At 45.8% G+C, this 27,837-nt stretch overlaps 1 protein-coding gene across 2 annotated transcripts in view; it reads left to right on the forward strand.

The window, feature by feature from the left end:
* The first annotated feature begins 11,299 nt into the window (after positions 1–11,299).
* Positions 11,300–27,837, forward strand: part of MTM1 (myotubularin 1) — a 98,971-nt gene continuing 82,433 nt past the window's right edge. For both annotated transcript variants that reach the window (XM_082864106.1, XM_082864107.1), the window contains exon 1: positions 11,300–11,307. The gene's annotated coding sequence lies outside the window, so the exon portion shown is untranslated. The remainder of the gene's footprint in view (positions 11,308–27,837) is intronic.

A 27,837-nucleotide genomic window follows, 5' to 3' on the forward strand; every position in this document is an offset into this window, starting at 1 on the left:
GTCCTAACCCCTAGTACCTGTGAATGTGACCGTCTTTGGAAATAGGGTCTCTACAGAGGTAACAAGTTAAGATGAGGTCTTCAGAGTGGTCCCTCGTCCAATGACTGGTGTCCTCATAAAAAAGGGACATCTGAACACAGAGACAGATGCACATAGAACGCCATGTGACGATCCAAGTGATACTGCCACAAACAAGCCAAGGGACCCCCCAGAAGCTGGGAGAAAGGCCAGCTTGATCTCAGGCTTCTGGCCTCCAGAACCCAGAGGATACATTTCTGTTGCTTAAGCCACTCGGTTTGTTGTACTTTGTTCCCGAAGCCCTAATGCACTCACCTTCTGCGGATCCCTCCCCCACTCTCAAAGCTCACACTCTAACTGCTCTGTTCCCTACACCACTCCCAGCAGCCTCGCCACTTCCATCGTGTGCTTTGGCTCGGAGGAATCACACATCCGGGTTTCCAGGAAGAGTCCCAGCTTATGCCCGTCGTCGCAGCATAAAGGTGAACAGTGCCCCTTTTCAAAGGCATCCTGATTTGGACGCTGTACCAGTGGTCCCACTAGCTTGAGTGAGCCTCCTCTCCTTTTCTACCTGGTAAACTTCCACTCGTTGGTCAAAGCCCATTTTGAACATCACTGCTTCTGTGAAACATAACCAGCCTCAGCGAGGTTCTCATCAATCTGTCCTCTGGGTCCCCAGGGCAGTTTATACATTTCCAGCTCACAACGCTTTTCACTACGTCATGCCAGCTCAAATAAGCTCTTCTCAGGATGACTCCCTGATGTCCTGACTGGCCCAGAGCCCTGGCCATTGCTTTCATGGTACCATGGACTCCACTCCCTTCATGGTCTGTAGCCCGGGCTGTAATGAGCTATTTGGGGGAGTCTTATCGTCATGGTAATCCAGAATTTGCTCCCACCCACTGGTGGCAGGCACGAGGTCTGTGTCCTGGCACACAATTTGAATGAAGAAACATCTCAAGCGACTATTTAAGGTCTTGTCCTCCCTGTGGAGGCTGTGTCTTCATCCTCTCTCTGCCCTTTAGCACCTGCTACTGTGTCTAGAACATCCAAGGGCTCGATGCCTGTTTACTGAGATCGTGTTTTATTTAAGAACGTAACTCAGTGGCTGAACAATACTAAGAGTCAAAAAGGGATATTGTATGTTCTTCCCTCCCTGCGGGAATACCATGTGATGTTGGGGCCTTCCTGGACAATAAACACAACTGGGACAATCGTAGGTCTCGGAGTGACTGTTCTACTGGGATGGAGAAGTGATACAGTGACAGTAGTCTGCTGTCCAGCAATAGTTGCAGGGTGGGGGAAGGTGTGGGAAATGGCCCATTTCAGCCCCTGATCCAGATGCTTTCAGGCAAGAGCCATTGTAGAAACACAGGACTAGTGACTCCTCATGTGTATTTTAGTCCTTGAGAGTTTATAAAACGTTTTCACTTAAATGAACTATGTTGAATCTCACACCTCTATAAACTAATGAGGGCAGGGAAAGGAGCAGTGGAAGCGGCCTTTATTTCAAAGGGTCAAATAGCATGTCTTCAGAGTCCTGCCGTTTAAAGAGAGCTGGGCTGTCCAGGAGGGAGCTTGAGTTTATAGCTGAAAACTGGGGTTTTGGTCCCAGCTCTGCCACCCACCCACACGGTTACCTTGAGCTACCGGTAGCCTCTCTGAGCCTTGGTTTCTTCATCTGTAGAAGAGGTACGATCACCTTCTTAATTTGTCCTTGAGTGCTGTTGTGTGGACCAGAGAAGAAGAGGGGTTGAGAGGGCCTGGGGAACTTGAAAGCACTGGGTATATTAGGAGCCATCCAAGGTGGCCTTCCTAATGAACCCAGAGAGAAAAGAGAAGGAAAGAAGTATGGTACTGGCATTAGGCTAGACATATGGATCAATGGACTAGAATGAAGGGTCCAGAAAGAAACACATACACATATATGGTCATTGATTTTCAACAAGGGTGCCAAGACCATTCAGTGGGAAAGAATAATCTTTTCAACCAGTGGTGCTGAAACCACTGGATATCCACATGCACAAGTATGAACTTGGATCCCTACCTCACATCAAACACAAAAATTAACTCAGAGTGGCTCATAGACCTACACATGAGAACTAAAACTAAAACTCTTCTAAGAAAACATAGTGGCAAATCTTCATGACTTTGGATTTGACAATGATTTCTTAGATATGGAACCAAAAGCATAAGTGACAAAAGAGAAAAAAATAGACAAATTAGACTTCATCAAAATGAAAAACATTTGTGTTTTAACAGAAACCATCCAGAAAGTGAAAATACAACTCACAGAATGGGAGAAAATTTTGCAAATCATATATCTGATAACAGACTTGTACCCAGAATATATAAAGAATTCTTGCAACTCAACAATAGAAAAGTAAGTAACTCCATTTTTTTAAATGGGCAAAAGATCTAAATAGACATTTCTCCATAAATGATGTGCAAATGGCCAGTGAGCAAATGAAAATACGGTAAATATCATTAGTCACGAGGAAATGCAAATCCAAACCACCATGTGGTACCATTTCATGCCCACTAGGATGTCTAGAATAAAAAAGATGGACAATGACAAGCATTGGGGAGGATGTGGAGACACTGGAACGCTGATGCATCGCTGGTGAGGATGTAAAACGGTGCAGCCACTTTGGGAACCAGTCTGGGAGTTCTTCTAAATGTTAAACATGAGAGTCACCATATGACCCAGCAATACCAATCCTAGGTGTATATCCAAGAGAAATGAAAACGTAGGTCCACACAAGAAATTGTGCACAAGTATTCATAGCACCGTTATTCATAAGAGACAACAAGTGGAAACAACCCCAATGTTCACCAATGGATGAATGGATAAGCAAAATGTGGTAGGTATAGACATACGTTGGAATATTATTTAGCCATAAAAAGAAATGAAGGGACTTCCCTGGTGGTGCAGTGGTTAAGAATCCGCCTGCCAGTGCAGGGGACACGGGTTCAAGCCCTGGTCCGGGAAGATCCCACATGCTGCGGAGCAACTAAGCCCGTGTGCCACAACTACTGAGCCTGCGCTCTAGAGCCAGTGAGCCACAACTACTGAGCCCGTGTGCCACAACTACTGAAGCCCACACACCTAGAGCCCGTGCTCTGCAACAACAGAAGCCGCCGTAATGAGAAGCCCGTGCGCCACAACGAAGAGTAGCCCCAGCTCGATACAACTAGAGAAAGCCCACGCACAGCAACAAAGACCCAATGCAACCTAAATAAATAAATAAAATTTAGAAAAAGAAATGAAGTACATACCTGAAACTAATATAATATTGTAAATCAACTATACTTCAATTAAAAAAAGAACTGAACTACTGATTTATGTTACAACATGGATGAACCTTACAAACATTATACTAGGTCAAAGAAGCCAGACACAAGGGGTCACACATTGTATGATTTCATTTCTGTGAAATGTCCAGAACAGGCAGCTCCATAGAGAAAGAGAATTCCTTGGTGGTTTCCAGGGGGTAGTGGGGAGGGAGAAATGGGGAGTGACCGCTCATGGATATGGGGATTCTTTTGGGGGTGATAAAATATTCTGGACTTAGTGGTGGTGGTTGGAGAGCTCCGTGACTACACTAAAAACTATTGGATTGTACCTTTTACGTGGGTGACTTTTATCGTGTAGAAATTATATCTCAATAAAACTGTTAACAGAGAGCATGGGCCACGTTCTGTGTTGGGGGCAGGGGCAAGGATTTGGGAGGGGGAGCTTAGCCCAAGCAGGTTCCCACGTTTAGCACTGAGGCCCGGGCTCTGCCAGTGTTCCCTTAGCAGTCTGAAAAGTTGCCAGCGCTCTCATTCCCCAGCATTTCAGCTTTGTTCCCATAAGCCCCATGGTGTGAGGAAGGGCAGGTGGGTGGTCTGCAGCTGTCACTAGAAACACCCGTAGTTTACTCCCTAGAGGCCCCACAGGGGCAGCGGTAGGGCTGAGATGGCTGAGGCTCCATCCTGCTCACAAATAGCTACCCCTGGAGGCCCCCACTTGAAGATTCATAGGGTTAACAAGCTCCTTTGGGGGGGTGCACATGCCCCCCCGCCGCCATTGGTTGAGGACTTCTTTGAAGTGATCCCTGGAAGCTCTAACTGGGAATGGAGCGCCTCGCTCAGACTCTCTCTGGGGCACTTTCCCAAAGAACTCCCCCCAGCTCCCCACCCCTGAGAGGTGTGACCCTCAGGAGGCCGCTTCTAGGGCAATTCCATTGCATCCTGCTCCTCTGCACACCCCAGCCTTCTCCCTGGTGTTTTTCCTCCGGAGTGGAGAGGAAGGGGCTAGAAGACATTCTGGGAAAGGATCTCCCTCCACAAGTCCCGTGAGTTTTTGGCAGTGACACAAAGAAGAGGTGGTAGTATTTATTTTGGAAAGGACCTGTGTTCTTGCTTCCGTCATCCTTCTAGTTGCCTGGGACTGGGGCTCTTGGCTAATTCTGGCTCCCTGTGGGAGGCTTTGTTTCTGAAGCAGGACACAGGACCTCCAGTCCTGGGTGGAAGCTGACCTTGTCAGTGTACAATCACATCTGAAATGGACCATGAAGGACCTTGTCAACGAGTCTAGGTTTTTGGTCCCCTTAGCTCAGACTACTGTGGAGCCTTAATTAATCTTTTAAAAAAATAGTGGTGTAATACTCACAAGCATCAAATTTACCATTCAACCATTTTTAAGTGTACAGTTCAGTAATGTTAAGTACATTCACATTGTTGTGCAATTGTGAAGGGTTCTAACTTCATCTTGAAAAATTGAAACCCTGTACCCACTAATCAATAACCACATCCGTCTCCCCCCAGCTCCTGGTAATCACCATTTAACTCTCTGTCACTATGAACTGGATTACTCTAGGTACCTCACATAACTGTAACTGGAATCATACAATACTTGTCCTTTTGGGCCTGACTTCTTTCACTTAGCATAATGTTTTCAAGGTTCATCCGTGTTGTAGCAAGTGTCAGAATTTCTTTCCTTTTTAATGTTGAATAATATTCCATTGTGTGGGTAGCCCACATTTTGCTTGTCCATTCATCCATGGATGGGCACTTGAGTTGCTTCCACCTTCTGGCTATTGTGAATATTGTTGCTATGAACATGGGTATACAAAAATCTCGTTGTAACTCTGCTTTCAATTCTTTTGGGTAGATACCCAGAATGGAATTGCATCATATAGCAATTCTATGTTTAACTTTTCAAGGAGCCACCATACACTTTTCCATAGTGGCTGCACCACTTTACATTCCTACTGACGGTGCCCAAGGTTTCCATTCCTCCACATCCTCGCCAACACTGGTTACTGTCTGGGGTTTTGTTTGTTTGTTTGTTTTTGATAGTAGCCTAATGGGTGTGATGTGGTATCCCATTGTGGTTTTGATTTGATTAGCAATGTCGAGCATCTTTTCCTTTGCCTTTGGCCTTCTGTATATCTTCTTTGGAGAAATGTCAATCCAAGTCCTTTGCCCATTTTTTAAGTGGGTTATTTGATTTTTTCTTGTTGAGTTATAGGAGTCCTTTATGCATTCAGGGTATTAATCCTTCACCAGATATGCAATTTGCAAAACTTTCTCCCATACCGTAGGTTACCTTTTCACTCTGTTGATTGTGTCCTTTGATGCACAGACGTTTTCAATTTTGATGTAGTCTAATTTAGCTATTTTTACTTTTGTTGCCTGTGCTTTGGGTGTCATATCTAAGAAGTCCATGTCAAAATTTCCCTCTGTTTCCTTCTAAGAGTTTTATAGTTTTAACTCTAACATTTAAGCCTTTGATCCATTTTGAGTTAATTTTTGTGTATGGTGTAAGAGAAGGGTTCAACTTCATTATTTTGCCTGTGGATATCCAGTTTTCCCTGCACCATTTATTGAAAAGATTGTCCTTTCCCTACTGAATGGTCTTGGCAACCTTGTTAATAATAATTTGACCCTATATGTGAGGATTTGTTTCTGGGCTTTCTATTCTATCCCTTGGTCTGTATGTCTCTCTTTATGCCAGTACTACACTGTTTTGATTACTGTAGCTTTGTAGTATGCTTTAAAATCAGGAACTGTGAGCCCTCCAACTTCGTTCTACTTTTTCAAGATTGTTTTGGCTATTCGGGGGTCCCTTGAAATTCCATATGAATTTTAGGATGGATTTTTCTACTTCTGCAAAAATAAAATGTCATTGGGATTTCGATAGAGATTGCATTAAATCTGTATATCGCTTTGGGTACTACTGATATCTTAATAATATTAAATCTTTGAATCCATGAACACAGATGTCTTTCCATTTATTTGCCTTTAATTTTTTCAGCAATGTTTTGTAGTTTTCCGTGTACAAGTCTCTCACCTCCTTGGTTAAGTTTATTCCTAAGTATTTTATTCTTTTTGATTAATTAATCTTAAATAACAACATTTGATTCAGGTTCAGCAAATATTTGCTGAGATTCATGTTTTTCCCCTTTCATTTCTCCCCTTCTCATATATTCTTGTTCAGTTTCAATCTTGGGTCTCCAAATCTCTCAGTGTTTGAAAATAGCATACTGTTTACCTCAACATGAATCAGGCCAGCCCCTTTAAATAAAAAGATAAAGCTCTTTTTAAAAATCTGTTTTGAATAAAACACACTTGAATGTATCATGAAATAGTTCCTCATGGGGCTTACTTCCTCAAAATAATTTTAGTGTAAGAAACTGAGATTTTAAAATAAAACTCATAATTGGGGGCAGAGGGAGGGTATCTTGTGAGTTGGCCTTTCTTCCCAGTGGCTTTGTTTTGATGTGTGATCTGACTGGGGCCTGGGGCAATTTTCTCACCAGGCTGCTTGTGGACTAAACCTCAAAGCCATCCCTGAACACCCTCTATTTGCCTAGTGATGATGAGGGAGACAAATGGAGGTGGCCCTTGGAAACACTGTGATGTCATAACAATAATCCCCTCATGTCTGGTCCCTGTGTCTAAGAGGCCCTGAGACAAAGAAATCTGGGTTTCTCTCTGTGTGTGTTTTCATGTCCCATTTCTTGGCTCAGACTTCCACCCAGCACCTGGGAAAATAGACCCTGCTGACCAGCGGGGCCCCTCCGAGGAGGCCCTGACTCAACACTGAGTTTCGCAGGGAACTGGAAGGGAAACGGCAGCAACAGCACCCTGGTCTACAGATAAACACAGGGTCCAGGTGGACGCCCACAGTATCCTGGAGTCCCTCCGTGTGCGCCACAGGTCATTGGCAATTCCCAGAGAGAAGGAGGGGGAAACTTCTTGTCCCTGGGGCCCACAGGTGTCATGCTCCATCCAGGTAAGCACTCCTCATCCCACCCCCACGGGGCTGGGCCACCATCTTCTCCTGGTGGTGGCTATTCCCTGGCCCCACCCAAGGTTTTGCCTTACAGCACACCCTTGGTATGTGTAGGGCAAGCATCCCCACCCTCTACACTTCAGGGCCCTGGGCCCCTTATAAACAACCAACCAACCAAACGAAACAAACGAACAGAAACATAGGAACAACTGTGGGCAGCCTCAGGAACCTTCCCTGAGGCTGCTTCCTCCCGCCCTTTAAACCTCAACTTTACTGAAGTATAATTTCTCTACAATGAAATGCACCTATTTTATGTTTAGAGCTTAATAAGTTTGGGGCATTGGTGTACAGCCACGTAATCACCATCACAATCAAAGTACAGAATGTTTCCATCACCCCCCAAACTCCCTTCTTTGTCCCTTGGCAGTCAATCCCCTTCCCATACCTCTGGCCCCACAAATCTGCTTTCTGTCAGTGTAGTTTTGCCTTTCCCCAAATGTAATGTATGTGGAATCATACAGTATATAACATTTTGTATATTATGTATTCTGCTTAGCATAACATTTTTGAGATTCATTCCTGTTGTAGCACGTTTCAGCAGTTCTTCCTTTTTATTGCTGAGTAGTATTCCATTGTGTGGACCTATCCCCGTTTAGCCATTCATCAGCTGATGGGAATCTGAGATGCTTACCTTTTTGACAATTATTTTTAAAAGGCTACTATGAATATTTGAATACAAGTCTTTTTAGAAACATAAGTTTCCTTGTGTCTTACACAAGTACCTAGGAGTGGTATTGCTTGGTCGTGTGTGCATTTAACTTTAGAATTCACTGCCAAACTCTTTTCCACAGTGGCTGCACCATTCTGCTGAGGCTACTTTTTAAATAAAGGGTGGGGTGGGGAGGAGGCAGCAGAAGGACTTTGCGGTTCTTTTAGAAGCAGAAGTTAGTCGTAGGCATTCATGTGTTTATTCTGCACAACAAGCTTATGAAGTAGATATTAATATCCCCATTTCACAGATGAGGAAATCCAGGTTCCGAGAGATGTACTTGCCCGAAGTCACACACCCAACAAATGGAAGAGCTAGAACGAGCCCAGGGGCCTTCGTGCCAATGCCCAGGGGCCTGCCCCCACCCTCTCCCACCTCTCTTCCCATCAGCCACCTGGCAGCTTGGGCACACTGCTGCCTTGACACTCTACCGCACACTCACCTCTATCCCTGCTGTGCTAGGACACAGCAACCCTGGGAAGTGGCCTTTGACTCCTTTTTTCAGAGGAAGCAGCTAACGATCAGAGAGGTGAAGTGACATTCCCAAGGCTAACAGCTTGTCTATAGACTTGCTGGGACTGGCATCCAGGTTTCCTGATTCCAAGCACTTTCTGCCAGAGCCCAGTTCCCCGTAGCTACATCGAAAAGTTTTCATTTCTGACCACTTCCATCTCCAGCTTTCTCCTTCATAGGGACGCCCTTCCCTTTCCTCCAACTTCCTCCACTTCAGGCCCAATGGAGGGAACCTGGTAGAATAAGGTGATCGCAGCCCCCAGCCTGCATCAAGCCGAGGCGGGGTGGGGACCGCAGGGGTCAGAGTATCATCACCAGGGCCCTTGGGGTGAGTGTGCTGAGGGAGAGAAGTAGGAAATAGGCCATTTCCTCCCTCAGGCCTGCTTCTCCCCCAGGAGGCTGAGGGTGGGAGAAGGGGCATAACTAGCCAGGCCAATGGTGTAGGCCCGTCCTGGTTCTGCCTGCTTTACTTCCCCCAACTTGGGGGAACAGGATGGAGCCCAGAACCTAGGAGGCACCTCTAGTCTGTGCCTTAGCAAAAGCAGGCGGCCATTGGTGGGGATGGGTGCGGGATGCCCTACCCAGAAAGCTTATCGGAGAAGCAGTCTCTGTCAAGCCTACTGCTGTTCCCTCCCTGCTGTGCAGAAGCCCCTGACTGGGAGGCCTGCCATCTCTCCACAGGCCCCTGCATTTGAGGTGTGTGTGCACCTGTGAAACACGAGGAAGCCTGAAGAACCCCCAACACACACACAGACACTCACACATATACTTTGAACTGTGAGCTGCAGCCCCAGCCTGAGGGAGAGCAGGACCTGGTCAAGACTACCGCCAGCTCGCCAGGGCAAGGTGGGAACTCCTCTGCAGGCTTCAGCCTGTACAGTTTTCCAAGTGCTTTCACTTCTCTTCCCTGCGTGATCCTGTGATCCCGCACCTACGCTGTGAGGAAGGCGGGAGGGGTCTCGCCCTCCACTTCACAGGCCAGAAGACTGGTCTTCTCTCCCGGCCCTTTCTGCTTGGGCCGCCTCCTTCTGGAGCTGGGCTGGGCCGGGGCTGGACCCAGGTTGGAGGTGGTGGAGAAATCTTCTTCAGTAACCACCTCCTTAGGATGAGGAGTGTCCTTGCTCTGTGCCCTGCCCCTCGCCCCCCACTCCCACTGAGCGAAGGGTTTCAGCCTCATCCTTGAACGCAGTGCCTACGGTAGGCAAGGCCGCCCACCCAGCGGCCGTCCTCCCTCCATCCAACCACAGGTCCCTCTCTCCCTCTGCTCCAAGACTCACAGGTTCGGGAATCCGGTTACTGACGCAATGCATGCGATCAAGAAGCTTTTACTGGGCACTCTGTGAAATCGGGTACAAAAGTGAATGTGCTTCAAAGAAGTTCCCAGTCTGGGGAGAGGAGTTGACAGGGAAGAAGGGTAAGCACTTCTCATCAGTGCTCTGAGAAGGGCTCTTGGGGAGGGGGGAGCTTCTAATTCTGCCTGGCCCCGAGCAAGTGCTATTCTGCTCCTTTCTAGGAGTCTGGTCAATCCAGGAGAAAGGAAGAACAAGCGTAAGGGGCTGGAGGGAGGAAAGAACAGTGGTGCATCCTGAGAATAGAAAGAAGTTCCCTGTGATTAGACCAGAACTTGGAGTGAAGAGAGAGGGAAGAGGCACATTGGGAGAAGTGGCTGAAGAGTAGGTGGGGTTCGCGTCTGAAGGGCCTTGTTACTCAGATGAGGAATCTTGACTCTTCAATAGCGTTAATATGTGTGTGTATATATATATATATATATATATATATATATAGAATGATATATGGTTATTTACACACACAGACACACATATAGTGGTATCGTGTTTTTAGATGCTGGAGTACTAAGAATAGAAGAGGCAAAAAACGGCATGTTAAAGTAATCCTATTTACCGTCATTTACCTGAGCTGCTTATGTATAATTATAATGTAGCACAAGGACAATTACAGATATTCTATGAGTACTTTTTTCTAATTACACACTGAATTATCTTCCTGAAATTGTCTTTTTTTCTTTTCCTTTCTTTTTCCTGGGTTAATAGTCGCCTGTCCCAAACCTCAAAAAAGTAGAAGGAACTTTGTCCTGAAATGTTTACTTTCACTAAGTCTCAAGAGAGTTCTTGTAAAGGTGCTGACGTAGCATGAAGGACACCAGAGTCAGTGAAATTTTTTTCCCTTACAGTATCTCAACTTCACGCAGCCAACCCTATGAGCCCCCAAATAGCTCAATTTAGCGACAGCCGCTAAAGTTTTATCTAGAGAAGTTTTCCCTCTGGGTTTCCCCCTTATTGGAGAAAAACAGGGAGACGCAAAGAATAATTCTCGGACTACACTTCCCAGCGGCCTCCGCTCGGCGCCTAGTCCAACTTCCCTTAACAGGGGTGGTCCCTAGCAGCTTGGTCCCGCCCATTCCCGGCACCGTATTTAGAACTACAACTCCTAGCTGTCTCCACGCGCCGGGCCCCCGAAACAAGGTTTCCCAGCAGCCTCCAGGGCGAAGACCCCGCCCCTCGGGGCTGCTCCCCAGACTTGGCCGGCGCCCTCTACCCGCCCCGCCCCCGGCACGTGACACACCCCCACCAACCGGCGCGCGGAGGAGGGCGGCGGGCGGTGGCCGAGGGCGGGGAGGCCGCAGGGGGCGGGCCCTGGAGGGGGCGGAGCGGGGCCCGGGAGCCGAGCAGCCTGGCAACGGCGGTGGCGCCCGGACCCCGAGGTGGGTGCGCGGTCGCGGCTGGCCTGGCTCCGAGCCGGGCGCTGCGGGGACCTTTGGTGGTGGGGGGGCCGGGAGGAGGAAGTTGGGACTCCCGGGGCCGGCAAGTCCCACGGGGCCTCGCAGCACCCGCGGAGGTGGGCGGGGGGAGGGGGGTTAGCCCGAGTGCCTTCGCTGTCCCGGCCGGCTAGGGCTGAGGCCGGGGAGCAGCAGGCAGGTGCCTCCGGCTTCCCTCGTTCTCCCCGCCCAAGGTCCCGGGCCGGCGGCGGGCGAAGGTAGGGACAGGAATCGGGCCGGGAGGCTGGGGGAGTGGGGGCGTCGCGGCCGCTGCCCGGACTTTCCTTCCCCGTCCCAGGGCGGCGAGCGGGCCGAGCGGCCGCCCTGCCTCCCCGGCGACGCGCCGCGGCTGGTCTTCACCCTGGCCCTCCGGGCGGGGCGGGAGCCTGCCGCATCCCCCGTGGGTCCTGCGGAGGGGCCGTAGCCCGGCAGTGTCCGCGAAGACTCGATCGGCGCTCCTGGACAGTGTTTCTGTGCCATGCACGGGAGGTTTGTCTGCTTTTGCAACAGTTGAGGGAAGATCTGAGGAGGGAACGGTTAGTTCCCTGATACGCAGTCGGAAGTATGCACAGGCACGAGCAAGCGCCCTTTGCCGGGTTGCCTCCCTTAACTGTCTTGCTGCGCTCAGGAAGTGAAAACTAATTTTAGTTTTTGCCTAAGCAAATATGAAATCAGTCTGCTGAAAAACCCATATCACGGGCTTTATAGACGCATGCAAAGTGTGAAGCGAAGTGGATTGAGACTGGTTTTTAAACAGACATAGTAGACCTTCACAAGAATGGAATCATGCCGTATTAGAATTGACTGGGACCTTTAAGTTTATATTGTTTCCCCGTTAGGGAAGCTAAGGCCCAGAGAGGTTAACTAATGTGACAACTTAATGGCAACTTAAAGGCAAAGCTAATATCACAAGTCAGGTTTCTGGGGGCATCTCAGCATCTGTGTAGCCTGGGTAGTTTTTATCACAGCTCAGTTTTGTTCCTTGTAAAGTATCCACCGTAGAGTCTAGAGACCGAGCCAGCGATTTTGTTGTAGTCCAAACCATGTTTGAATTACCTTCGAAACCAGTTTACCAGCCAAATAAGACTCTTGGGCTTGTTCATTTATAGACAGCTTTCCCTTTCATCCAACATATATATTGGGCATGATCACTTGTTCACCAGATTTGACTCTGAATGACTTTTGGCTGTTTCACAAAACCCAATATACCCTTGAGAGATTCCACAGCATGGAGTAGGTTCAAACCAGAGGTCCTGCCACTGTGTAGCAGCTTCTCGAGGTACTTGAAAGTGGAGAGCGTCCGTAGGGGCTTTTAGAGTCTAGTATGGTTATTCAACGATTGGTCTCCTTACCTTAAAATTCTAACTTGTATTTATTAAGTTGTCAGTGGTTTCATTCATTAAACGCAGAATGCCCATGCTGTGCCCGCGGTGTCCTGAGTGCCGGGAAGACAGCAGACGGCACCACTGACGAGGTCCCTGCCTTACAGAGCTTCTGTGTGGGGAAGCGGACAATAAAAAAATAAACAATGATAGATTTTCCGGCGGAGATGAGCGCTATGAGGAAGAATAGAGCTCTGAAACTCTGACATGACCATGCAGCAGGCCAGCATGATTGAGCGGGGGTTGGGTATCACTTAGCATGGCTAGTGTTAGATGGCCAGCGGCGGCTCCATTAAAGCAAATCGCCAAATCCAAAAGTAAATCTGTCTGAATCCGGGAGATCCTACGGGGTCATCATTTCTCCAGCCATTGCCTCTTGGATGATAAGTTTGTCACAGCCTCATTTTTACTTGCGTTTTCCCCTCCCATGCAAACAGTAAGTGGTTTCAAACACCCAGGGAGGCGCCCGTCAAATCCCTCGCAGTCTCAGTAGCTGCCTCACTCCAGCTACGGAAGGCCCTGCTGACTGAGGTCAGGGTTAGGTGTTGATCCCATGCCAGCGTCTGCTGGCTGCGAGCTACCTGACACAAGGATTTCTCTTCCCGCACATTGGTTTGTACTGGGAACCTATCATGTGAAGGGATCCTCATTCCTTGTGTTGTGTGCTTTGTAAAGAAACTAGTTCAATTTGAAAGTAGCTCTAGAGTCAAGAGACACCCAGCTTCCCCAGAAGAGTGCCAGTGAAATGGCATTAGTGATAACTTACCATAGAGTTTCATCTGCTTAGTACCTTTTCAGTTCTTTCCTTTTCTGTATGTTCAGTGGCTTCAAAGCAAACGTTTTCATTTTTATAGGTTCCGAAAAATCATTAAAGTTACCCAAAAAATACGCCAATATTCTTTGTTCCAAAATGAAAAGAGGATTAACAGAATGTAGTTACTTTAAAAACCACTGAAAGAACATGGGGTTCTTGCTCTTACTGGGGGCTCCAAAATAAGGAGAAAAGCGGAGCCTCTTCAAGGCTTAGGCGACATTTTGAACTGGTGGCCAAGGATTTCAAAAGGCCAGAGTTTTTCTTATTTCCAAAGTTTTTTCAATTTTATCAGAGAATAAGAGGTTGTTTTCATTACTTGCTAGTAATTTCCCTTCCCTGTTTCTGACCTCTTTGAAGTTCTGCTTTCTTTCTTTTCTAGTTTCTCTGTTCATTATTCCTTTTTGGCAGATGGGGGGACAGGGGCTGTCGTTCACCTTTAAGGTGTTTACTCAGGATTTGAATCCTATCTAACTTTGGGCGAGTTCCATACCTCTGTGCCTCAGCTTCCTTGTCTGTAAAATGAAGATACTAACAACAGTACCTTCCTCCCGGGGCTGTTGGCCTGCCTGCGTGATAAGGCATGTTAGGTGCTTACAATAGCATCTTACACGTAGTAGGCACTCAAGAAATGTTAACTGTTATTGACTTGAGCTACATGGAACTCCTTTCTTTTAAAGAAAAAAAAATGATTCTAACCATGTCCCAGTAAACTTTTGGAAATCCAGTAAAGCATGATTTTCTAGACATTTCCCTGCATTTCATTGTTGACCCGAGCTTTGAGTTTCAGGTGACATTGGCAGCAGCTCACACAGTTCCTGCACGGCTAAGTTCTCTAAAGAGAACTTTCTGTTTGGACTCAGAAATTACTCGAGCCCATATTTTGTTTGTTGCTACAGACAGGAATAGAGCAAGAGAGGCTTTCTTCCAGTTCCTCTCCCTCGAGAGCCAGAGAGGACCAGGAGACCCAGTTGGGGTTAGTCGAGTGAGATCCAGTTGCCATCCTGTAGTCAGAGGATGGTTTCTCATGGTAAATGTTTACAACGGATTTATCCACATGACCACCAGGAGAGTTGCATCCTTTTCTTTTTAAGAATGTAGCAGGCATCTCTTTAGAAAATCGGCATCGTGCACTAGTGCTTTCTGTTTCTAGCCGGAGGAACAAAGAGTGGTAAAGGAGCCTTGTGTCTGTGGGAGGTGGTAGGAAGCCCCTTCTTAACTCCATGACACTGGACAAGTCATTTCGCCTCGCTGCTGGTGCTTCCTCCATTTGTAAGATAGAGCTAAGACAGCCTGCACCACCAAGCTCCCAGAACTCTTCAGAGAATCCAGTGTGCACCAACGTCCTTTGCAGACTGTACGGCGTTATTATTATTGCATCTGTGGGCGTTATTATTATTGCATCTGTGCGTTATATAAGCCGTCGCTATTTGGAGAACTGGTGTGAGAGGGTAGCATCCTTCCAGTTCTTGGCCCATCTGCCCCCGAGCTGTAGGTGTGGCCTCTCTGACCCCCACCCCCAGCTTCTGTCAGCATTGAAATATGCAAGTGTTTTGTTACCTCTCTCAGACCTGAAGCCATTGGTACACTTTGTGAGCTTCCATTTTGTTTATTCCTAAAATGATAGTACTGTGTAGCCAACAATCCCAGGGCGATAACGAGGCGATCTCTGCACCAGGGAATATTGCCTGCCTTTCCTGTCTCAGAATGGAAGCCTTTCCTTTTTTAAATCAACACTTTACCTTAGCTCCACAATGCAGCTTGAGGCCCTGCCGAGTTCCTCCACTCCTGGGGACGGGATGGGAAGAAATCCAGGGACTTGATTGCTCTCCGGGCCCACAGCACCTTCCCTGATCGAACAGGATGGGTACCGAGTGCTCCTTTCTTGTTACTTGAATTTGTTCCTCGGTATCTTGAAATGACTCCATAAGTAGCTTTGAAATTTCATGTATGTTTAGTATTGCTCTTCCTTGACTCTCTTGTGATATGTAACACCTGTGTATTTCAGCAGTAATTTTTTTCATCTTCCAAGCTTGTAATAAAGAGGGCTGAGGTTGAAGACGTTTTTCCTGGGCAGGTGAAACCTAACATGGCCCTGTACACGCAGCGGACATTTAGTGAATGTTCTTTGACTTGAACTGGACAAGGGGGCATAGCTTAAAATTGTTGGGATGTGTTCATTTCAACAAATTCTGTTATCTATCTGGAGATCAGAGTATGGGATGAGTGTACAAGATGAAAGGGAGCTCATGCTTAGTCTTTCTTTCCATGGTCAGTTAGCAAATGAATAAGAAAGCACTGAGTCCAGTGGGGCGAGAGGTCCCACACGCTGCTTTCCTACCTTTTTCTTCCCAGCTTCTGGACTTTTAGACTATTGTCACCAGTAGTTTGAGTTTAGGTTTGTTTTTTGCTTTGCTTGTTGGTATGTTTGGGGGTGGGAAGGGGTAAGGGAAGTTGAAGGTAATAATTGAAAGTAAAAATAGAAGTAACTTGTTTGTAACTCATTCAGCTCGTATTCCCTTGCCTGCAGACCTCGGGGACACGGTGCTGCCCTTTCTTTGCCTTGTGATAATTGTCATATATTGCTGTCTTGTCCTTGGGCATTTTGTGAGGAGCCTCTTCCAACAGAAGGGGCTGCTCCGCCAGGGTGTCCTACTTCCGCCTTCACAGGAGCTCTTGAGGTGGAGGTGGGTCATACAGGGGATTCTTAGCGTCAGGTGGTGTGGCTTGAAATGCCCTTGTATGACCCTCAAGTTCCTTTATGGCCCTGGGACGACTTAGGCGGGGACTGAGCTGTCAGGGTTCATTCCAGCAGGCCAGGAATCCGCCCGAACAGTTTTACTGGAAGAGGAAATGTACCTGCGCAGCAGTGACCAGCTGCGACCTGTCAGTACTAACCGTGCGTCACAGTGAGAAGGAAGATTGCACTCGGTTTCAGTGAGACCCCAGGAGGGTGCTGCCGTTGACACTGGTTGTGTGGCAGGCAGGACAGAAGAACCCCCAATCCAGATTCCATTTTGAGCTTCCTGGTCCTGAGATGTTCTTGCACACGTCGGTGCTCCTGGATCTGTCAGAGACGGCGGGAGTCGCTGCCACCCTCCCAGGTGGAGGACAGTCGGAGCTGGCCCTCACCTCTCTGTAGCCCTTGCTGCAAGACATAATAACTGATTTTTTAAAGTTGAGGCTGAATGTAACCCTGCCACCATTTCCTTTCTTCACTATTATCAACTCTGAAATGATATGATCCTTTCTCCAGAGCTTCCCATCATGTCTGTGCCACAAAACAGTTTTTCCTTGTTGATAAAATTGTTCTGATGCCTCTGCTCCTGGGAGCTTAGGAGAAATGCAGAATCTTAGGCCCCTGTAGACCTACACAACCAGAATCTGCAGGCTAACAAGACCCCCAGGTGATCTGTATGTAAATTAAAGTTTGAGAAAGTTGGTCTAAGTAGCAGTTCACATTCCGGCTTCCGGATCCTTTGGGACCAGGCTGTTCATTAGAAAAATAATTCAAGCCACATGTGTAATCCCGTTTTCCTAGTAGCCGCATTAAAAAAGACAGATGAAATCAATTTTTATAATATATATTATTCAACCCAGTATGTCCAAAATATTATCATTTCAACATGCAATCAGTATGATAATTAGTGAGATGTTCCCCTCCCCTTATTTGCACTAAGTTGTGGAAATCCAGCAGGTGTTTTACACCTACAGCACGCCTGTTTGGACTAGCCATATTTCAGGCTCCACATACTAGTAGCTTCAAGTGTTGGACAGTATAGCTTTGAGAGATACAGTTTGGCCTTGATTTGTTGATGATGTCATCAGATTTGCTGTCCATGCTCGAAGAGCAGTTAGAGCTTCTGCTGCCTGGGTAGTAACTTGCATTAACGTTGGGTGTAATCGGTGCAGAGCCCTTTGCCCGGTGCTACCGCGTACATCTCATCTGAATCCTCACAACTTTGTTTCAGAGAGTTCTTCTCTGGGTTTCAGCTTGGTAACCTGTATTGAAAAATCGCCATCGGTAGACGTGTGGAATGCAAGCTTCTTTCTCGGGGGCATCTTCAAAGGACTCAAGGGACGCCTCTCCTCTGGCTCAGGGCGGAAATGGAAGCTTCCTTGCGCGCTGCGGACCTGCAGACCCGTGGGTGGCCACGCTGGCTGCTCATTAGAATCACCTGGGGAGCCTTAACGACCTGCTGCCCCAGCCCCACCCAGACATTCAGATTTATTTGATGGGGTGGGAGGGAAGAGATCAGACATCTGCATTTTAAAGAAGTGCTCTGGGTGATTCTGCCGTGCCGCCCAGCTCGAGAGCAGCTGTCCGCAGCTTTGCTGCGCCGATAACCACCCGGACTTGGGGTTGAAGTGCAGATCCTGACTCAGGGGGACGGGGACGGGCGGAGAGCCCTCCTCCCGCAGGGGACGCGGATGCTGGAGCCGCGGCCCGAGCTCTGACTCCGAGGAACCTGCGCTCCAGAATCACCTGAGGGCGGTTCCCAAGCTCCAAGTTCCCTGGCAGCTAGCCTGGAGTTTCTGATTCAGGAGGTTTGGGGTGGGGCCCGGGATCTGTACTGAAGAAGGCGCGATGTTTTCCATATTTCACCACAAAGTATTATGTTGACTTTAGGGTTTGCGTAGGCGCATTTCTAGTGCACTTTTTTGGGGGGCGGGGTGGTGCAAATGGATGTTGAGTTTTATCAACCCCCGTTTCTGCCTTTATGGAGATTTGTCCCTCACCCTTTAAACCTGTTAATGCAATGGGCTATTTTAAGGGATTTTCTAATATAACTTGGTAGCGTTAACCAGGTTTGCATTGCTGGCATGGACGCGTTTCTTACTGCTGGGTTTGTTTGGTAATATTTTCTCCAGGATCTTTACATCTGTATTTGTGAGTGAGATTGGGCTTTAATTTTACTTTCCTCTACTGTCTTTGTCTAGCTTAGTATCGTTTTGCTAGCCTTATACAGTGAGTGAGAGCATTCCCTTTTTCTGGTCTCTGGAAGATTGTATAAAACTGGAGTTATTCGTTCCTTGAATATTTAGTAGAACTTGCCCCAGAGCCAGCTGTGCCTGGTGCTTTTGGTGTGGGAAGGTTTTAAACTACCAGTTAATATCTGCCGTATCTGTACTTACGTCTGTCTCTTCATTCTTAAATCTTCATATTGTTTGTGCCTTCTCTCTTTCTTCTTGATGAGCCTTACCAAAGGTTTGTCTAGTTGTGGTTATGCACTGTGAGGTTTGTCACTATGTAGAAAGGAATGAGCAGAATTATATTCTCCAGCGTCTTTTTGATTAACTTTAATGAAATGATATGATTTGAAAGTCAGATTTTTATCGAGGTATATTCTGAAAAGCTTTACTTTCACTCCTGTCTCCTGCCAGCCATGCTGTTTCTTCCAGCCACTCCAATCAATATTATTAGTTTTTAGTTCATTCTTCTGTGTTTCTTCTTTTGCACATTTGAGCTAGTGCGCACGTGCGTGCGCCCCCCACACACTTTCACACTTACTGCATTTCCTTCCTTTTCTTACACCAAAAAAGCATACTACATACACTATTCAGCCTCTTGCTTTCTTTTTTTAAAATAAATTTATTTATTTATTTTTGGCTGCATTGGGTGTTCGTTGCTGTGCACGGGCTTTCTCAAGTTGCAGGGAGCGGGGGGGGCCCCTCTTCGTTGCGGTGCGCAGGCTTCTCATTGCGGTGGCTTCTCTTGTGGAGCACGGGCTTTAGGTGCGCGGGCTTCAGTAGCTGTGGCCCGCGGGCTCAGTAGTTGTGGCCCGCAGGCTCTAGGGCGCAGGCTTAGTAGTTACGGCGCATGGGCTTAGTTGCTCCGCGGCATGTGGGATCTTCCCGGACCAGGGCTCGAACCTATGTCTCCTGCATTGGCAGGTGGATTCTTAACCACTGTACCGCCAGGGAAGTCCCAGCCTCTTGCTGTCTTCACTTAAAATATACCCTTGAAATCTTTTTTTTTTTTTTTTTGCGGTACGCGGGCCTCTCACTGCTGTGTCCTCTCCCGTTGCGGAGCGCAGGCTCAACGGCCATGGCTCACGGGCCCAGCCGCTCCGCGGCATGTGGGATCCTCCCGGACCGGGGCACGAACCCGTGTCCCCTGCATTGGCAGGCGGACTCTCAACCACTGCGCCACCAGGGAAGCCCCCTTGAAATCTTTTTGTCTTCATTTTCTCTTCTTTCTTTGGATTTATTCTGCTGCTTGGATGTTTCAAAACACAGTATTTTTATTCTTATTTAGTTCTAATATATTCTGATTTCCATTGTGATTGTTTCATTCACAATGGAGTTGTTTAGAAGTTTATTTTTAAATTTACAAATGTTTTCTAGGTATTTTAAAAACCGATTTCTAAGTCAACTGCATGATGGTCAGAGAATGTGGTCTGAATACTAGTAGTTCTTTGAAGTGATTTGACGGTAGGTTTATATAGATAGTATTTTGTGGTTGGCTTCTTTCATTTAGTGTAAAGCTTTTTATATTCATCCATGTTTTGTCATTCATCATGTATCAGCAGTTGGTGACTTTCTTTTGCTAAGTACTATTCCATAGTTTGGTTGTAACAATATGTCCATGCACTAGTTGAGGAACATTTGAGTTAATTCCGTTTTTTGGCCATTATGAATAAAGCTGCTATGAACATTTGCTTACAGGTCCTTGTGTGGACTCATATTTTCATTTGTCTTGTGTAAATACTTAGGTGTGGCATTGCCAGGCCATATGCTTTGTGTATGTTTAACTTTACAAGAAACTGTCACGCTATCCTCCAGTGTCTGCAATTTTGCGTTCCCATCCCACTGGCAAAGTGAAGTATGAGAGTTCTGCTTGGGCCACGTTCTCACTAACATTTGTTACTGTCTGTCCCGTTAAATTGTAGCCATTGCAGTGGGTGTGTCATAGTAGTTCATTGTGCGTGTTCCTAATGACTAATGATGGTGAGTATGTCTTGTGCTTGTTGAGCATTTGTATATCTCCTTTGATGAAGTGTCCGCTCAGATCTTTTGCCTGTTTCTTACTGGATTGTCTGTCAGTTCTTTATATATTGATATTTTGGATACAGGCCTTTATTAGATAGGTCATTTGCAAGTACTTTCTCCTGAACTGTGATTTACAGTTTCGTTTTCTAAACTGTGCCTTTGAAAGAGCAAAGGTTTTTAATTTTGATGAAGTCCAGTTTATGGGTTTTTTTCTCTTATGGTTTATGCTTTTTGTGCTCTAAAAAAACTTTGCCTAAGTTCACAAAGATTCCCCCTGTGTCTCCCTCTAGACTTTTGCAGTTTTAGCTCTTTGTTTAGACCTATTTGGGCAGATAGACCCTAGGGTGGCACCCCTGATTTCTGCCCCCCACCCCCATGTTCGTACCCTGTGTAATCCCTTCCCTTGAGTATACAGCTTTCTGAGACCTTGAGCAGAGGATCCCGGTAAGGCATGCCCAGACTCCTGACCCATGACCCACACAAACTGAGATAATTAACCTGTGTTGTTTACAGCTATTAAGTTTGTTATACAACAGTATAAAACTAATACTTATGTGCTTCACTTCAAGTTAATTTTGCATATTGTGTGAAGTAAGGGTCAAGATTCACTTATTTCCATATGGACGTCAAATTGTTCCAGCATCATTTGTGGAAAAGACTGTCCTTTTCCCATTGAATAACCTTGTTACCTTTGTTGGAAGTCAATTAACCATTGCTAGGACCTCCAAAAGATGGGCCTAATTCTGCAGTCTGTTCTGTTCCATTGATCTATATGTCTAATCTTATGATGCCAGAACCACACAGTCTTGATTACTGAGGCATTATAGTAAGTTTGGAAATCGGGTAGTGGAAGTACTCCAACTTTGTTCTTTTTTATTCCCCCCTCCCCCCCGCAAGACTATTTTGGCTATTCTTGGTTCCATATAAATTTCAGAATCATCTTGTCAATTTCTATGACAGAGCCTACTGGGATTTGGTAGAGATTGCATTGAATCTGTGGATCAATATTGACATCATAACAATGTTGAGCGTTCTGATCCTTGAGCATGATATGTTTCTCCATGTATTTAGGTTGTCTTTAATTTTTCTCAGCAGTGTTTTACAGTTTTCAGTGTATGGATCTTGTACACATTTTTGTTAAATGCATCCCTAAATATTTCATTTTTTAAATTATGCAGATGATATTTTTATACTTCAGTGTTCATTTGTCCATTGCTAATGATACAAATACATTTTTTTATGTTGATATTGTATATCATGCTGACTTACTAAATTTATTTACTAGTTCTACTAGTTTTTCTCTAGTATTCTTAGGATTTTTTACACAAGTGACCATGTTGTCTGCAAATACAATTTTAAGTCTTCCTTTCAATATGTTATGTCCTTTATTTCTTTTTCTTGTCTTATTAAAGTTGCTAGGATCTCTAAAATATATCAAATGCAAGCCATAAGACCAAACATCCTTGCCTTATTCCCACATTTGGTGGGAAAGCATTGCATCTTTCACCATTAAGTAGATGTTAGTTATAGGTTTTCCATCGGTTACTTTATCTATTCCTAGTTTGCTGAGATTTTTTTTAAAGAATCAGTATTAGATGTTGAATTATGTTTGTAGAAGCTATGTCTCAGATATAATCTTCAGGAAGATAGTACACCTCATGAATAGCCCTGTTGACTCTACATATCACCACATTCATACTATTATCAACCACCACTACCCCGCTTTTCCTCCATCTGGAGCTTGGGGATTCTTTTATTTTTCTATGGATCAGCACATACAATCATCCCTCAGTATCCATGAGGGATTGGTTCCAGGACCCCTTGTGGATACCAGAATCCATGGATGCTCAAGTGCCATCGTCAGCCCTCTGTATCTCTGGGTTCTGCATCCGTGGATATGGAGGGCCGACTGTATTGCTCTTCAAAAGCCATGGCAATTCTGTGTCAGGTTCATGTGTCATTGTTATGGTACTGGAATTTCTTCATCTTCTTTCTTTGCCATTCTTTTGACATGGTTTTGGTTCCTCTTCATCTCCTTGCCTTTTTTATTTCTGCCTTTTTTTCTTTGATTATTTCTTCCACATCTATGAAAACTTCCTCCATGCTAATAGTGCCAAGTTCTTGAAGTGTGTGCATGTGTGTGTGTGTCTGTAGCAGGGATGGGTGGCCACTTGTATTTGTGGCTGGAATAATAGGTAACGGCCCCAAGTAGGAAGATAACCGTTGTCCATACTGTGGGTCACTGCAAGTCTCTTTCTGAAACTACAAGGCTTCTAGCGAAGCCAGTCTTTGGAGATTCCCTTTAGACACTCCTTTAACTACTATGGCAAAGTGCCTATTGCCCAGGCTACGAGTCCTGCTGCTGATCTCTGTTAACTCTCAAGGCCAACCTGCTCTTGTAAATTAGGACTAATTAAGAAGTATCAAGCCCAGCATTTTTAACAACTGGGAGATCTAGGCACCATTCAGAAACCTCACCTGCTCCTTTTTCTTCTAGCCCATGTAGAGAAGGGACAGGTAGCTCCAAATCAACATTTTCCAGCCCAGTTTTTGGAACTCTTCTTTGGAATTCCCTTCGGAGACCATGACCATGACAACTTTTACAAAATATCCTCAATGGAGTCAAATCTCTGAGTAAAGACTTGGCATTTGCCTTCAGCCCCAAGTCATTTTGAGGCCCATCTATTAAATAAAGAGAGTGGGCACTCATGGGAAGTATTGTTTTTTTGTTTAAAAATTGAGATATGCATCGCTTCTCGGCCTTTTAGCTAAGATCAAGTGTAAAAATTGAGATATGGTAAAAGTCATGAGATGGTGTCTTATCTAGCTTTAAGCTCTAAAAGCATTTTCAAAAGAATTGGAAGAATACTTTGCATAGTGACAGTGTCCCCGGAATAAGTACACACCATCAGAAGGGACGACTTTGTAGAATAACTCAACTAGCTACATGTGCTCTGATAGACATTTTTAACCCTTATTAAATTTTGTCCTTTTTAATATAATTTGAAAAGACTCTTCCACAATACAAAGTACTACTGCAGTCAAACAAGAAGGAATATACTGGCTCAGGGCCTCACAGACATGGATTTGGAGGGGAAAGTCACTATTTGGTTAATCATATTTGAAATGAAGTCTAGTGTTCTTATTTGTGACCAGATTTTATTACAGAGATGGAATTCCAAAAAAATTTTTTTTATTCAGCTGTATAAGCAGGAGGCATAACGTTTTCATTTTTTAATTTGATCATCAATTAGAGAATTTAGAGCAACAGACATCTGTTAGTGGGTATAGTGGGTAAGAGAACCAGACTGCCTGGGTTTGAATTCCAGTTTCGAAAGTTCTTGGTGGACATGTTTAACCTTCCTGTTCTCAGGGTTGTGTGTTTTCATATGAAGGAGTATTAGTAGTTGCCTTATGAGGTTGTTGGCAGTATTGAAGGAGTTCATCTGTGCTTATAACAATGCCTAGCACGTAGCAGAAAATCAGTAAATGGCAGCCAATTTGCTTTAATTGTCTATTTAACTTACACCTGTTCGTTGTCTTTATTGCTGTTTAACTTGTCTTATATTTATTCAGCTCCCCAACTCCGTTGCTAGCTCCTTGAAGACCTATCTCAGTTTTTTTTTTTTAGAATTTCTCACCATGCTCCAGAGTAGTTGCCTAGTACGCATTTGTTGACTAATATTTGACCTCTTTGGAAACAGGATTAAATAATTGTATATGTCGAGTAAGGAGTATCTCAGAAATGATTAGCCTGGTGTCATTTCATTATTTCTTCTAAGAAGCTATATTAATATTTCCGTGCTGGTTAACTTAATAGGTGTTCAGTGAATGTTTATATATGGATTGACAAGCTAAATTGTTCCGGTAACCGTATGTCGCCCTTTTTGTAGTTTGTCAATTTCTGAAGCTAACCTCTTGCTTGCTCTGCTTCGGATTGTGTCCCCATAGAAGATATGTTGGTAGGCTTAGCCCCCTGTAACTCAGAATGTCATCTTATTTGGAAATGGGGTCACTGCAGATATAACTAGGTGAGGTCATACTGGAGTAGGGTGGATCCTTAATCCGGTATGGCTGGTGTCCTTATAAGAAAGGAGAACACCATGTGAAGAAACAGAGACACACAGGGACAGCACCATGTGACAACAGAGGCAGAGATTTGGAGTGATGCAGCTGCAAACCAAGGAATGCCAGCAACCAGCAGAAGCTAGGGGGAGGCAAGGAAGGTTCCTACCCGAGAGCCTTCACAGGAGCATGGCCCTGCCAACGTCCTGATTGCAAACTTGTAGCCTCCAGAACTGTGAGGGAAGAAATTTCTGTTGTAAGCCATCCAGTGTGTGGTACTTTGTTTCAGCAGCCCCAAGAAACTCAGACTCCCATCCATTATCTTGCCCTTTTCCCCTTTGCTGCTTGAATTAGAGTGTTGACAACCCTGGGATTTCATTTCCTCTCAAATGGTTGATTTGCCTCCATTTTCTTCCATTATCCATCTTTTCCATATATTTTGAAATAAAAAAAAAAGTTTCCTGCAAGGTCAGACAAAGGTGTTGGAAAACCTGGCACACAAATGCCATCGCAGTTCTGACACATGTTCCAGAAGCTGTTCAGAACGTAATAGCGGTGTCTGCAGCCAGTTCACGTGGCCGCTGAGGAGAGCATGGCAAGCAGCGTGCGGAACGGTGGACCGCTCTGCAGCAGGGAAGAGGAGCAGGGCCCAGCGCCCCACGTCCACATCCGTGGCTCTTACAGCAGTGCCGTGTGAGAAGAGCAAGGGCCCGCAGAATGCGTAACCATTCCTCCTACGTATAAAAGTTCAAAACCACGCACACTCAACGTATTATTTGGGGATATATCCATATGTAGAAAATGATACAGGTATGCGAGGGAGTCATCAACACAAAGATCAGCCCTAGGGAGGGAGGTTGGAGCACCTTTAATGCCCAGGGGCTGTCTCCAAGATCACGCAGGTTTCTGAGGGTGGAAGTGTATTCACTGCCTCATCAGGTGAGGGCCCAGGCTGCTCTGCACAGCATCGCAGTGGGAACCAGCCCCGGCCTTAGGAAGCTCTCATCTAACAGAGAGACATAAAATGTCAATGGATAGGTAAGTGCAGTACAGCATGAGAAGTGAAATGTTAGAAATTTCTACAACATACAGAGAAATGAAGCATGTGCGTTGTATGTGCGCGTGTGTACATGGGCAGAAGCCTCCTCTGTCTTGAAGCTCCTGCTTCTCCTCCCAGTGAACGTGCCTGGAGGAATTGGGCTGAATGGCAGGTGCTCATCTCCAACCTTCTCTCCTCTCTTTGTTTTTCTAGAAACTGCGCATCTGCTCTTCAGTTTCTTTCCAATCCTTCCCCCTGCAGTGCTAATTCCAGTTGGAGGTTTCATCGTTAGTAATGCCCAGTCTGGGAAGGTCTGTGGGAAGTTCGATGTTCTGAACCAGCGCCTTCCTCACTATTATAGCTGTGGCTCTTAGGTGTTTACTCTTACCTTCAACAATTACCTTTTTTTTTTTTTTTTTTTTTTTTTGCGGTATGCGGGCCTCTCACTGTTGTGGCCTCTCCCGTTGCGGAGCACAGGCTCCGGACGCACAGGCTCAGCAGCCATGGCTCACGGGCCCAGCCGCTCCACGGCATGTGGGATCTTCCCGGACCGCGGCACGAACCCGTGTCCCCTGCATCGGCAGGCGGACTCTCAACCACTGCGCCACCAGGGAAGCCCAACAATTACCGTTTTAACTTCTGTGTAAGAAGGCACTTTTCACTTATAAATTGAAAATACGCTTTTGGGGAATAGTTTCTCCCTGGGGAAAATAGTTCTGTCATGGAGCAGATCAGCTGGGCTCATGAGTTTGGGAATTGGCAGGTGGATGGGGAACTTGATCTTGTTCCTATTTTAAAACTTTGTTTACTGGCAGGTATTTGGTGGTTACAAAATCCATTGGTGAATTTAATGATCTGTCTAAGTGTATATAAAATTGCTAGGTAGACTTTTTACATTAAAAAAAGTTAACCTGCTGGTAGGTGGCGTTTCTAATAGTTGCTTTAGCATACCAATTTTAAGTTACGAAGCATTTCTAAAGTTACCCTGTTCCATGGCCACAGTGCATGCCGCTGGAGCCAATCAGCTGTCTTGAAGATGTGCCATTTGTCATGAGGGGACCAAGGACTAGGCTGAGTGGATCAGCTCAAATCCATCACTAACCACTGGAAAAAATGATTCAAAATGCATTCTTCACTGAATCTGAATTATAGTGTTTTTAGCCAAAAGGTCTTGGCAACATTTAAAGAAGTGGAAGTAAGTGTATTGTGATCTTTAAAGTGAATAGTAAATATCAAAATGATACAAAGAGTGAGTTTCTAAATGAAATACTGTTTAAGATTTTATAATTTCCAAAGAAGAGTCATCAAAACAATGTCCCTTGAGCCCTGAGATTTGATTTGGCTGAGTTAAATCAAGAGGCTCTAACAGAGCTTCCCTGGTGGCGCAGTGGTTGAGAGTCCGCCTGCCGATGCAGGGGACACGGGTTCGTGCCCCGATCCGGGAAGATCCCACATGCTGCGGAGCGGCTGGGCCCGTGAGCCATGGCCGCTGAGCCTGCGCGTCCGGAGCCTGTGCTCCGCAACGGGAGAGGCCACAACAGTGAGAGGCCCGCGTACCGCCAAAAAAAAAAAAAAAGGGGGGGCTGTAACACATGTGTTGGAGGTATCTTTTTGGACAATAAGCCGCTTACATTGACAGGGGGTACTCTTTTGGAATAACTACAGTTAGATCTACTCTGAGACCTCTAGTGTATTTCGATATCCTTGAGTCACAATAGAAGGCAAAGAGGCAAGATCTCCGTGTTAGGGATCCCATGGAAAGTTTCCCTGGGCTAGGAGTCGAGTGTTGTCTTTTTTTTTTTTTTTTAATGGAAGTAGGCATGCTTTGAGAATAACCTGCTTTAAGGCTGTCTAGAGCTTTGCCAAGATTAGGTGGATTATCTCAGAAAATGTGTGCAGAGTGGTTAGGCAGTGTTAGATATTGTATATTTTATGGAAAATCCGGTCTAGTGTGTCAGCGCCACTTTGAGGAATGACTTCAAAGCATCTCTTGTAAGAGGAAGGGACCTGGTATTTGAGTGCCTCTGTTTTGCCCTCTGCCATGCCAGCATTTTACACGTTACTTATCACCGCCCCATGAAGTAGGTAGTATCATGCCCACTTCACAGACAGAGAACTGCAGTCTGTCCAAGGTCGAATGACTATTATTAACCAAGTGACAAAATTGGGATTTGAAAGCCAAACTG

This window comes from Leucopleurus acutus (genome assembly GCF_964270905.1).
Source record: "Leucopleurus acutus genome assembly, chromosome: X".
NCBI lineage: Eukaryota > Metazoa > Chordata > Mammalia > Artiodactyla > Delphinidae > Leucopleurus > Leucopleurus acutus.